This window comes from Lontra canadensis, unplaced genomic scaffold (assembly GCF_010015895.1).
Source record: "Lontra canadensis isolate GAN:19392208 unplaced genomic scaffold, GSC_riverotter_1.0 scaffold51, whole genome shotgun sequence".
NCBI classification, from domain to species: Eukaryota; Metazoa; Chordata; class Mammalia; order Carnivora; family Mustelidae; genus Lontra; species Lontra canadensis.
The window spans coordinates 12,390,756-12,402,566 of record NW_022631045.1 but is presented as its reverse complement, the minus strand read 5'-3'; the positions used below and the strand labels follow the sequence as shown (position 1 = coordinate 12,402,566).

Below are 11,811 nucleotides of genomic sequence, written 5' to 3'. Positions count from 1 at the left end.
GTAGGTTTAGAGAGATTGTACCTCAGCATTATAAAGGCCATCTCTGAAGAACACATGGCTAACATCCTCAATAGGGAAAAACTGAGAGCTTTTCCCCTAAGTTCAGGAACAAGACAAGGATGACCACTCTCACCGCTTTTATTCAACATCTTACTGGAAGTCCTAGCCAAAAATCAGACAACAAAAATATATAAAATGTCATTCAAACTGGTAAGGAAGAAGTAAAACTATCGCTCTTTACAGATGACACAATATTCTGTATAGAAAACCCTAAAGACCACCAAAAACTGCTAGAACTGATTAATGAATTCATAAAGTCACAGGATACAAAAACTAATGTGCAGAAATCTGTTGCGTTTTATATACTAATAATGAAGCAGCAGAAGGAGAAATTAAGAAAGCAATCCCATCTATAATTGCACCAAAAATAATAAGATACATAGGAATAAACCTAACCTAAGAGGTGAAAGACCTGTAGTCTGAAAACTGTAAAATGCTGATGAAAGAAATTGAAGATGACACAAAGAAATGGGAAGATATTCCATGCTCATGGATTGGAAGAACAAATATTGTTAAAATGTCTATATTAACCAAAGCAATCAATTAATTTAATGCAATCCCTAACAAAAACCAATAGCATTTTTCACAGAACTAGAACAAACAATCCTAAAATGTGTATAGAACCAAAAAAGACCTTAAATAGCCAAAGCCATCTTGAAAAGGAAAAGCAAAGCTGGAAGCATCAAAATTCTGGACTTCAAGTTATATTACAAAGCTGTAGTAATCAAAACAGTAATAGTACTGACACAAAAATAGACCCGTAGATCAATAGAATGGAATAGAAAATCCAGGGGTGCCTGGGTGGCTTAGCCAGTTAAGCCTCCCATTCTTGATTTTGGCTCAGGTCATGATCTCAGGGTCATGAAATTGAGCGCTACATTGGGCTCCATGCTCAGCAGTGGGGGTCTGCTGGAGATTCTCTGTCTCCTTCTCCTTCTGCCCTCCCGACCCCGCCACTAGCTCTCTCTTTCTCTTTCTTTAAAATAAATAAGTCTTTAAAAAAATAGAAAATCCAGAAATAAACCCACAATTTTATGGTCAATTAATCTTCAACAAAGCAGTAAAGAATACCCAGTGGGAAAAGGACAGTCTCTTCAACAAATGGTATTGGGAAGTGGAGAGCAACATGCAAAGGAATGAAACTGGACCACTTTCTTACAGCATACACAAAAATAAGTTCAAAATGGATTAAAGACTTAAATGTGAGACCTGAAACCATAAAAGTCCTAGAAGAGAACACAGGCAGTAACTTCTTTGACACTAGCTGTAGCAACTTCTTTCTATATAGGTCTCCTGAGGCAAGGGAAACAAAAGGAAAAATGATTGCACTACACCATGATTGGGACTACAACAAAATAAAAAGCTCCTGCACAGCAAAGAAAACAATAAAACTAAAAGGTAAAAGGTAACCAATTGAATGGGAAAAGATATTTGTAAACGACATATCCAGTAAGGGGTCAGTATCCAAAATATATAAAGAACTTAAATCAAGATCCAAAACAGAGATAATCTAATTTAAAAATGGGCAAAAGGGGCACCTGGGTGTCTCAGCTGGTAAAGCATCCTACTGTTCATTTCAGCTCAGGTCATAAAGTCCTGGAATTGAGCCACTCTCTGACTCTCCTCTCAGCAGGGAGTCTGCTTGAGGATTTTTTTTCTACTCCCTCTTCCCCTCCCCCCATTTGCATGTGTTCTCTCTTTCTGTCTCTCTCAAATAAATAAATAAATCTTTTTTTTTTAAATGGGCAAAATAGGGGCTCCTGGGTGGCTCAGTGAGTTAAAGCCTCTGCCTTCAGCTCAGGTCGTGATCCCAGGGTTCTGGGATCCAGCACCGCACCGGGCTCTGTGCTCAGCAGGGAGTCTGCCTCCCCCTCTCTCTCTGCCTGCCTCTCTGCCTACTTGTGACCTCTGTCTTTCAAATAAATAAATAAAATCTTTTTTAAAAAATGGGCAAAAGACATGAACAGACATACAGATGGCCAATAGACACATGAAAAGATGCTCATCATCATTTATCATCAGGGAAACACAAATCAAAACTAAAGTGAGATATCACCTCACACCTTTCAGAATGGCTAAAATTAAAAACACAAGAAACAATAGGTACTGGTGAGGATATGGAGAAAAAGGAACCCTGTGTGTTGCACTGTTGGTGGGAATGCAAACTGCAAACTGGTGCAGCCACTCTGGAAAACAGCATGGAGGTTCCTCAAAAAGTTAAACATTGAACTACCTTAGGACCCAGCAATCACACTACTGGGTATTTACCCACAGAATACAAGAACATCAGTTCAAAGGAAAATATGCACCCCTATGTTTATAACAACATTATTTACAGTAGCCAGGATGTGGAAGCAGCCCAGTATCCATTGATTGATGAATGGATAAAGAGGTGGTATATATATACAATGCAATATTACTCAGTCACCCAAAAAGGAATGAAATTCTTGCCATTCGCAACAACATGGATGGAGCTAGAGAGTATAATGCTAAGTGAAAGAAGTGAATCAGAGACAGACAAATACTGTATGATTTCACTCATATGAGGAATTTAAAAACCAATAAAATTGAATAAAAGGAAAAAGAGAAAGAGAGACAAAGCAAGAAAGAGACTCTAATTATAGAGAACAAACTGATGGTTAGAAGAGGTAGGGGGTTACGGGGGATGGGTGAAACAGGTCACTGGGATTAAGGAGGCCACTTTTTTTTTTTAATTTTATTTTTTATAAACATATATATATATTTTTTCCCCAGGGGTACAGGTCTGTGAATCTCCAGGTTTACACACTTCACAGCACTCACCATAGCACGTACCCTACCCAATGTCCATAACCCCATGGAGGAGGCCACTTTTGATAAGCACTGGGTATTATATGGAAGCACTGAATCACTCTATTGCATACTTGAAATTAATATAAGAATGTATGTTAACTAACTGGAATTAAAATAAAAATTTTAGGGATGCATGGATAACTCAGTCAGCTAAGCATCTGCCTCTGGCTCAGGTCATGAGCCCAGGGTCATGGGATGGAACCTCATATAGGGCTCCAGGTGGCAGCCTGCTTCTCCCTCTACCTGTCGCTCCCCCACTTGTGTGCTCAATCTCTCTCTCTCTCTCTCTCTCTTTCTCTCTTTCTCTCTGTCAAGTAAATAAAATCTTTTTAAAAATAAAATAAAAACTTTTTTTAAAAAGATTTTTGTTTATTTACTTGACATAGAGAGAGAGACTGCAAGAGAGGGAACACAAGCAGGGGGAGAGGGAGAGGCTAGAAGCAGGCTTCCTGCCGAGCTGGGACACCAATGCAGGGCTTGATCCCAGGACCCTGGGATCATGACTTGAGCCCAGAAGGCAGATGCTTAACGACTGAGCCAACAAAGCGCTCCAAAATAAAAACTTTTTAAAAATGGTCCACAGACTTCAAGTAAAGTCAGTATTTCTATTGAGTCTTCTGGGTCAGTCATGGGGTCAGAGATCTCTGAGAAGGTTTACCACAGAAGTAATACCATTACACCATATTTTCCTCCCAGTTGTTTGCATTAAGAAAATTAGAAGCTGCCTCTCCATGCCTCTTATATAAACCACCTCTGCAAGAAAAAGCCTCACACCTAGAAGGCCCATCCAACCCCCAGGTTATTTCCCAAGCTGTGGCCAAAATAACGACCAATTGGATCAAGCTATACTCTGCTGACAGACTTCCTTCTTAGTGGAATTCTCAGGTGAAGAAAGCTGCTAATACAAAACCTAACAGGCATCATATTGAGGTGAGTCGGCCTGAGACAGCCCATGTTAGTTGAAACTAATGAAAAAAAAAAAAGCCACAGGATTTCTTTTTTCTTTTCTTTTTTCCTTTTATTTTTTTCTTTTCTTTTCTTTTCTCTTCTTTTCTTTTCTTTTCCCTTTCTTTTTGTAGAACACTTCACAGACCTGCATGTCATCCTTGCTCAGGGGCCATGGTAATCTTCTCTGTATCATTCCAATTTTAGTATATGTGTTGCCTAAGTGAGCACAACCACAGGATTTCTTTAAGCTATTGTTCAGGAAGAAGTTCCGGCCTAACTGTTCCTTTTGAGGTGGGTAGACCATTTAGACTTTATAGCATGAAGATGAGCCCCTTCTTTAGAGAAAAAAAAGTCATTTCTCATAGAACAGATAAAGACCTATCACATCATTTTTCTGATGCCAGAGACAGCAAGATGAAGTATATACCTTAAGTTGTTAAATGAAGTAGAGGAAAAATGATCTACAGATTAATAATAACTCCTTGAGAAAAACACAGGAAATAAATGATGTCATTAAAATTTTCTCATGCCTTTCCTTTAGCTGAATTCTAAAAGTATGATCACATCTATCAAGTAATAGCCATACACATAAGTGGAAATTGAATTGTAAATTATACGTTCCTACATTCTTCATGAATGCTGTGATGGATAAATACATGTGTCAACTTGACTAGGCCACAGAGTGCCCTGATAGTTACTCAAACATTATTCTGGGTGTGTCTGTGAGGGTGTTTCTGGAAGAGGTTAATATCTGAATTGGTAGATTCAATAAAGCAGATAGTCCTTTCTACTAGGGATGGGCCTTGTCCAATCAGTAGAAGGCCAGAATAGAATAAAAGGGTGGAGTAAGAGAGAATTCCTTCTATCTGACCATATTCAAGCTGGGACATCAGTTTTTCTCCTGCCTTCAGACCTGAACTAAAACATCAGCTTTTACTGTTATTGAGTCTTGAGCCCACTAGCCTTCAGAATGGACCAATACCAGTGGTATACTCTGCTGAGTCTCCAGTTTGTCAACTTAACTTGCAGACCTTGGAATATGTCCATCTCCCAACTGCATAAACCAATTATTTATAATAAATATCTTTAGAGAGAGAGGAGAGAAACACATATACATTCCACTGATTCTCTTTCTCTGGAGAACCTGACTAATACAGATGCTTATATAAATTTTACAGAAAAGTTGTATAAAGAATAAAGACATACCAAGTAGACTTAGTTGTTTTTCTCTCTCCTAGACCGCACTAGTCTGGTAGTAACTCAAAGAATCATATGAGATGAAAGTCACACCCAGACTAAAAAGCAAAGCCACAGCCACCACCACTACCACCATATTCAGAGCTGCCACGTTTAATCAGACCATTTACATCTAAATCCATCACATTTATAAGGTCTGGAGAGAACAAGAGGTGAAGTAGGAGTATTACTTTAGGCCTGTTGTTGGCTATATATTGTAACTGTAATTGTATACATAGCTCCCCTTCTAATGGTGCCACTGATTTAATGACAGAGTGAAGGCAGATTGGTCTGGTTGTCAGGGTCTTAGATAACTTGACTGAACGTATTATATCAATGTGCGAGCAAGCAGTATGTCTCAAGACAATATCAGAAAGTAAATAAAAGCCAAACTTTCATACTGATATGAAGATTTTATTCACCAGAATTCTGGGGCAAAAGTAGCTTACACATACAAGAAAAACCACCAGCACTAGACAGGGCATGTTCCAGAAGACTGCATACACCAAAGAAGGTCAGTGTGTGGTGTGTGAGGGCTCAGAATGACAGAGCCACCCGTGAGTGTACTCAAGGCAGAGCAAAAGAGAGCTTTATGCGGTTGTCATGAGCAGGAAGCTGGTGAAAAAGAAAGAAGTGTAAAGGGAATTTTTAGGAAGATTTTGTATGATTTCACTATCTGAAATCCCTTAAAAATAAAACTTAAGAGCAAATATTTACATCATTCTTCAAGGTTTCTCAAGTTAGACTGTTGCTGAATGTTGCTATACAAGGAAGCCTGGCTTTGTATGAGTTTCACTGCATTTAGACAAAGGCCATCTTCAGATTCCAACATCATTCCCAATTCCCACTCAGGGCAGAATTTCCTATCTCTATAACAATGTATAATCTACAATTAACAATGCGGGTCATTATCAAGAACAGTAGGATTGAGCGTTGGTGTTTTTGGTGTTTATCTTTCAGAAATCTTAGCTTATATTTATGACTCTTAGTATCTTGTGGCATACAGCATCCACCAATCAACTCTAGAAAAGCAAAGTGGGGTGTGTCCAACATTTGGCTCCAGGCATGGTTCTAAATTGCCATAATGTCCCAGATCAATAGAAAGGTTACATAGACCCTATATAGCAAAGGTAGAGAAGACAACATATACCAGCTCAAATTATATCCTCCGTACCTAAAAGGATTAGAAAACACTTTAATTTTTTTTTAAAGATTTTATTTATTTATGACAGAGAGATGGAGAGCACAAGTAGGCAGAGCAGCAGGCAGAGGGAGAAGCAGGCTCCCCACTGAGCAGAGAGCCTGATTCGGGACTCCATCCCAGGACTCTGGGATCATGACCTGAGCCATAGACAGATGCTTAACCAACTGAGTCATCCAGGCATCCTAAAAACACTTTAAATTTTAAAAAGAATGCAGGGCCACTTGGGTGGCTCAGTCAATTAAGTGTCTGCCTTTGGCTCCTGTTATGATCCCAGGGTCCTGAGATCAAGCCCCTCATCAGGCTCCCTGCTGAGCGGGGAGCCTGCTTCTCTCTCTCCCTCTGCCAACCACTCCCCCTGCTTGGACTCTCTCTCTCTCTCTCCCTTTCTGTCAAATAAATAAAATATTTTTTTAAAGATTTTATTTTTTTATTTATTTGACAGAGAGAGGGAGATCACAAGTAGGCAGAGAGGCAGGCAGAGAGAGAGGGGGAAGCAGGCTCCCCGCTGAGCAAAGAGCCTGATGTGGGACTCGATCCCAGGACTCTGAGATCATGACCTGAGCCGAAGGCAGAGGCTTAACCCACTGAGCCACTCAGGTGCCCTTAAATAAAATATAAAATGTTTAAAAGAAATCAGAACGTTACCAAAATGTGAATTATTTATCACAAAAGTCGCCATAAAGACAAATCAGACACTACTTGGTGTATTATCTTAGGTTGCAGATTCTGGAGTAAGCACTTAGAGCTAAAATTACATATCACCAAAATTACCCTTAAAAATCCCCAAGGAACATACCATGTCAGAGACACACAGTCTCTCCATTCAGTCCAGCATATCCAAATTTTCCTGCAAAGGTGGAACAGGTAACCCTGGCTTTTGTTGAGACTAGGGACCTAACTTCTATTTAGAGACTATGTGGCAGCGACAATCTGTTGTACAACGAATATTAGAATCATACTTGGCGCAATGAAAAGTTAACACCATGAGCAGCACATGGGACCAACCAAGAGAATAGCAGGTTCTTTTCTATCATCTTCTGTGTGCCCCAAGGCTAACACATACTGATTGCAGTAGAGAACAAAAATTATCTAAGCATAATTGTATTTGTTTATACTAAGTATACATTTGATAGGATTCCACTCTATTTAGAAGGAAAAAACACACAGTGGGAAAGAAGACACATCAAAGTGGTGAACTTCACCCTGTAACTAAAGATGCAGTATCACTCACTCTAGACCTGCTTGAACAGTTAGCCTCGCCAGCAAATACACTTACTTAGCAGAAAGTCCAAAAGATACCAATTTTCCCTTAGATTTTCAGAATTATCCTAAAGGTGGAGAAAGGAAAAACTGCCTCCAGAGTAGACACTGCCCCAGAGGAGTTTAAGAAAATATCTAAGAAAAACCACAGTCTGTTTTCCACTGACTTAACAGATAGTTGTGGCCATATGAAAGCCAGAAATGACAATGGTAACAGACACAAACCATGCTCTGTAATGCTAAGCAGTTAGAGGAGGACACTTCACATTTCTGAATCAAGAGCGTGCAACTCATCCAAAGTATCCTGGAATAAAGATACGTGGTGTGAACACAGCTAATTAAACACCTTGGTTTATAAAACATTAGAAACCCAACCTGGACCCTCAAAAGTTAACATCCTATGAACTTCTTTCGACCACCTAGGACCATCCCACCAGCCAAGTATTGGACAGGATAGCAGAGGCAGGTGTCTATGTCTGCAGGAAGAGAGAAGCTGGTTCTGAAGCCTCCTCAATCTATGACCTTTGATTGCCATCAGCCCCGTCCTGACTAAGAATGTGATTCCCAGACTAGCTCTTGTCTTTTCTCCTGGTTAGAGAAGAAAGGCAGAGCAGCAATGGGATGGCAAGAGGGCCGGTGAAGAATAAAGAAGTAGCTGGAGATGAAAGCTGCCACCAGAGAGGCTGAGCTGGAAATAGCATGACTACAGCCTTGTGCAGCATGCGTCTGTTCATTCAGCAAACACTGACTGAGTGCCTAATATATGCACAGCATTCTGCTGAGTCTTTCTCATGTTTGACGGTCTTAAAGGGGGAATGCTTCCCATGCCATTTCTATCAAGGCTCACTGCTTCCCTGGGTGAGTAAGCCAGTCACACTTCTTACCCCACCTTCAGGCAAGCAGACACTCCCAGCCCTGGAGGCAATTAAGGGAAGAGGAGAATCTGGCACAGCTGTAGGCTAGGAGAACCGACTCGGGTATGGTCAGCTTCCAAAATCAAACCAGGGACTGGGTTCACGCAGTGTTCAAACAACATAAAACAACGCCTCGTTTTCACTGCAGGTCCCTGGAGGAACATTTTTAGAACAGAAACTTGAGAACGCATGGATTATTCACTAGAGCTTAGAAAAGGAAGCCAGTGAGGGCAATTTATAGTATTACAAGAGATTTTCAAGTTCAGAGATTGAGGACAGAGTCTATAAGATTTCAGCGCATGTTAACATAAAGGGAGAGTTGTAAGTGGCGAGGCTGACTGAGGCAAGTCCGTGAGGCTTACTGAGGATCCATTTCATCCTCTGATGGGAGAAAGATGCCTGTAGTCCAGTATCCCTTTCTCAAAAAGACCTTATTCTGCCTGTGGTTAGGCAACTGAAGAAAACGTTGTTCCAAAGCCACAGAATTCATCTTTTCCTTGATCTAGCAAAAATGTGCCCATCTGTGACAATGCATATTTGGGCGGTCAGAAAACAAGCTCATAGACAAGGAAATCCCAGCCACTATTTTCCAAAAGCTGTCCTCCAGACTGAGACTAGGGTCTGTGCTCTCCTTCACATTGTTTATTGGTCTTTCTTTTCTGTCAAAAGCTATGTTTATTAAAAAGGGGGGGCGCCTGGGTGGCTCAGTGGGTTAAAGCCTCTGCCTTCGGCTCAGGTCATGATCTCAGGGTCCTGGGATCGAGCTCCATATCGGGTTCTCTGCTCAGTGGGGAGCCTGCTTCCCGCCCCCCCGCCCGCCTGCCTCTCTACCTACTTGTGATCTCTCTCTGTCAAATAAATAAAAATCTTAAAAAATAATAATAATAAAATAAAAGAGGGGGGGAAAGTTAACGGTGAACATGGACAAGCTAATATCCTGATGAAGCTGTACCTTCGTGAGACAAAGCTGGGAGCAGAGAATTTTAAAAGTACCCAGACAGTACTGCAAGCAAAGCAGAACAGAAAGTAGAGGACAACTCCTTTCTCACCTCAGTTAATGTTTTGTTCAAAAAACACCATGCTTGAAAGCAGTCTGGTCATTTATCTCATTAAACGAAACAATAAACCACGCCAACACCATAAAGCATGGCACAAAATGACTTACGTTATTATTACTCCTTTGCCTTAGGTCTGATTAGGAAGGATAACTTGTGATGGTATGAAGCAACACTGTGGCAGTACTGGAAAGGAGACAGGGAACGTCCACCTCCTACCCCCACACACAATTCCTTTCCACACTCATGTCTGGAAGTACTCAGGGGAGATCCTGACAGAGCACCACCAGGACACCTTTATATGGAGGATGAGGGCCAAAGAGTGGCCCCCCGAGGGGCTTCCCTCAGAGGGGGGCTTCAATTCCCTGGCGGTACCCTGCATGGTCACATAGGCAAAGGAGGGGAATTCTTGGCAGAGATGGTCCATGTGGAAAAATTCATCTGCCTAGAGATAAAGTGGCCAGTTGTAACAGTCTGAGACCCTGGTTCTCCTTCAGTCTCTCCACCCTTGTTCCCCTAGGTGTAGATCTCTGATACGACGGATAAATTTACATGAAATGTGCAAGTTCCCTTCTCCTATCATTTGGACCTGAAGGATTTGCACAGTTCCCCATACCAATTCCTGGGAGACCCCTCCTCAGCTCCTACTTCATTATAAGACAGTAAGCACACACACCTTTGTCTGTAAGAATGAACAAATAGAGTAAAAGCCCTTTTAGCCAACCTGCACTAAAGACTACATTTAACAGTGTTCCCTATGACCTCAGGAAAAGCCACCAGCTGATGGACCACAGCACACTCAGTCTCCTCTGCCACACGCCTGCAGGCTTCTACTCCCACCAACCACATGGTAGGCTTTCCAAAGAAGTAAAGTTGTGCCACTTTTATTTATAATTATTATAATTATATAATTCAATTAAATATTTATATTATCTGATGAAATATGACAACAGAGTCATGTTTCTTTGAAAAAGCAAACTAAATTCTTTTAAAGCATCAGTAAACATGAGTTACTAAGAAATTCTGCTCCTAAACTGATTATGAGTGAGACAACTATTTGTGACAAGTAAGAATAATAAAAATATACAAGGATTCTGCACTCGTTACAGCACAAGTGTCTTTAAGATCTTGCTCTTATTTTAAAAACGTGAAACTGGAAATCATAGGTGATTCATTATGAGTATGGTTTATGTAAGAGAGATTACATGAATAATCAGTTGGCCCATTTGCAAAGAAAATGCCTTGACCTTCCACTGAAAGACTGGCTAATAAAATGTGCTTAATATGTTTTATTTTAAAAGATGCCTGTATGATTTTTTTTTTTTTAAGATTTTATTTATTCGACAGAGGGAGACACAGCGAGAGAGGGAACACAAGCAGGGAGAGTGGGGAAGGGTGAAACAGGCTTCCTGCCAAGCAGGGAGCCCAACCAATGCAGGGCTCGATCCCAGGACCCTGGGATCATGACCTGAGCCAAAGGCAGATGCTTAAGAACTGAGCCACCCAGGCGCCCCTATCTGTATGATTTTCTATTATCCCCCAACTTCTCATAATTAACCAATCAACTATTGGTTCTGATCACACAATACCACAAGACGGACACTACTAAAGACAAACCAACAAAGCTACCAAAGAATACTAAGACTCAACTAGAGAGGATAGACCCTGAAAAACAGAAGAATATGCTTCCCTCTGGTTTACTACAAAGGAGAGAAGACATTTTAAAATTTTTTGGAAACTGATTGTCAAATGATCGGCCTCCTAAGAACTAATTCAATGAATAAACAATTCGCTGAGCAATCATCTGACAAACAGCTTAGACAGGACAATGTGTCAAAGCCACTGTACCAGGTCAGGGCAGGGGCACAGTCAGGGGCAGAAGCAACAGGGACAGAGGCAATAATAATTAAGACAAAAATCAGTGTTAAAAACTTAATCATCCTTGGCAACCTTGGTGGCTCAGTTGGTTAAGCGACTGCCTTTAGCTCAGGTCATGATTTCGGGGTCTTGGGTTTGATTCCCACATCGGGCTCCCTGCTCAGCAGGAATCCTGCTTCTCCTTCTTCTACACTCCCTTCTTGTGCTCTCTCTCTCTCTGTCAAATAAATAAATAAAATCTTTAAAAAAAAATACTTAATCATTCTATACGAAGGGTTAAATGTTCTAGGAATTCTCAGGGTCTACAATGTGAAACACAGGGAAAGCTAATATTAAACAGCATTTGACCAAAATATATCTCCAGGAAAAGAGGTTCAGTGACACCAGGGCAAAAATAAATTTTTTTAGAAAAACTCAGTATTTC

The 11,811-nt window shown here is 40.7% G+C and overlaps 1 non-coding gene across 1 annotated transcript; it reads right to left on the bottom strand.

Annotated features, from left to right (window-relative positions):
* Positions 1-3,961: 3,961 nt before the first annotated feature.
* LOC116877405 lies at positions 3,962-4,068 on the bottom strand. The gene has a single exon (XR_004384637.1). It is a non-coding gene; the product is annotated as a U6 spliceosomal RNA (small nuclear RNA).
* Positions 4,069-11,811: the final 7,743 nt, after the last annotated feature.